At 46.0% G+C, this 2089-nt stretch overlaps 1 pseudogene; it reads left to right on the top strand.

The window, feature by feature from the left end:
- The first annotated feature begins 303 nt into the window (after positions 1 to 303).
- Positions 304 to 1226, top strand: LOC142434812 (snurportin-1 pseudogene; annotated as a pseudogene).
- The last annotated feature ends 863 nt before the right edge of the window (positions 1227 to 2089 follow it).

The raw sequence follows: 2089 nt of genomic DNA, 5'->3' as shown, positions 1-2089 counted from the left end.
TCTTACAATTACTCATGAATTTGTACAGCTCCCTGTATTCCAGGACTTAGTGAAGTAAAATCCCGTGTTTGATTAGTCTGATGGTATGAAGACTTCATGGGAATGGCGACCCTAATGTGTCTGCATCTTTGTGTCCTTCATAAACGAAGGCACTTTGTCCTTAACTTATCTTGGTGTTAGGGTCTCTTTTGTAGTGAAACACTTGTCCAACTTCTGTAGTGGACTTGATTTCCGTGGATTGCACAGGCAGAAGTCAGTCGTGCATAGCTGCCATTTATTTTGTTCAAAAAGTTTGATGGAATGATGGAAGAGCTGAGTCCAGCCCTGGCTAGCAGATTCTCTGTGTCCCGAGATTTGAACGGATGTGCAGCCTCACACCCGCTCCTGTCCCAGTACAAGCCCAAGTGCAGTTCCTTGGAGCAGGATGAGCTGCACCGTCGTTATTTGAACTGCAGAAATACAAGCGACTCGCCTCTGTGAACCAGGCCAGAAGGCTGGCTGAAGATGACTGGACTGGAGTGCAGAGTGAGGAGGAGGAACACAGGAAAGATGACGAAGACATGGATGTTGACATTGACGAGAAACTCCCCTAGCACTTTGCCAATCAGTTGATGCTCTCTGAGTGGCTGATTGATGTCCCCACGGACTTGGGGCAGGAGTGGATTGTGGTCTTGTGCCCCATTGGAAAAAGAGCGCTCATCGTGGCCTCCAGGGGTTGCACCAGCACCTACACCAAGAGCGTTTACTGTGTGGACAGGTTTCCTTCCCTCCTGCACGGAGGCAGCAGGCAGAGCTCATGGACACCATTGTGCACTGCATTCACAGCGAGGTGCAGCAGACTTACTACGTTCTGGAACTGTTGTGTTAGCGGGGACATCGCGTTTATGACTGCCCCACTGATTTCTGGTTCTACTGGATGCATGCGCAGTTAGCCGAGGAAGGCGACCTGGGAGAGCAAACAAAGCTCAATCCTTTTTAGTTTGTGGGGCCCAGAACTTCCAGTGCACCCCAAGAGGCTGTGTGAGGTGCTGGCCACACGCTTCCCTTTTGAGGTGGACGGGCTCCTCTTCTACCACAAGAAGATCCACTACATCCCGGGCAGCATCCCCCTGGTGGGCTGGCTATGGCCTTACATGGTGCCGCTGGTCTGCAGACCACCCAGCAAGAGTACGCAAGGCACCAGCTTCTGCAAATCAGCCAGGAAAATTAATACTGTTATTCTTTAGAGTTAGTGAATGTTGCAGGGTATAGCTTTGATAACAACATCCTGGTCAATAAAATAAAAATAGTACCATCATGGCTAAAACATTAAAGGGAACAATGATATTAATTAAAATGTTTTAATTTTGATTACATAGGAGCATATTTTAAAATAAATGACTACTGGGACTCTCTGACATGAAAGGGGGGAAGGAGTCAGGTTATTCATCAGTCAACAAGATTGCCTTAATGTGACCAATGTTTGTCTAAAGTATACTTGCAAAATTTACCTTGTGATTTCACGAATCCTTCTATCACCAAGACCATATTTTCCAACTGTTTTCCCTACCTCATTGTTTCCTAATTTCTCACTCCAATTACCAATAATTATCTATGTGGCTTGACTACATGATGGGTCAATTTCATACTGAAGTGATTGGAAAACTACTTCAGCGTCTTCATTAGTGATTCGTGAGAAAATTTTACTCATCATTGTATTGACAAGACTTTCTTGTACTCCCATAGATACCCCATCACCCAGAGTGTTGTAGTTCAATACAGATCTCCAAGTTCAGTTTGATGAACGCACCATTATGCTTCTTGAGTTTGCCTTTCCTGTAGAGTTAGTTAGCCTTGGGATGGTTTGATTCAATATGCAATGACCATATTTCCTACTGATCTTTGATTTATCCACCTCACCAGCTGCTGAGGTCCATCATCGGCCTGCCCATATTGGGTTCGAAAACCTTAGGGCCAACGTACGCAGAGGAAGTAGCAGACTGAAATGTAAGCCTCACATGGGTCTTGCGAGTCTCTCCCACTGTGAGTTGATAAGAGGAGTAACAAAGCCAGAAAGCTCCCTTCTGAGGAGCTCTGGGTGCCATGATCC

The sequence above is a fragment of the Tenrec ecaudatus genome, chromosome X (assembly GCF_050624435.1).
Source record: "Tenrec ecaudatus isolate mTenEca1 chromosome X, mTenEca1.hap1, whole genome shotgun sequence".
In the NCBI taxonomy this organism is placed as follows: domain Eukaryota; kingdom Metazoa; phylum Chordata; class Mammalia; order Afrosoricida; family Tenrecidae; genus Tenrec; species Tenrec ecaudatus.
This window is presented reverse-complemented; position numbering and strand designations above follow the sequence as displayed.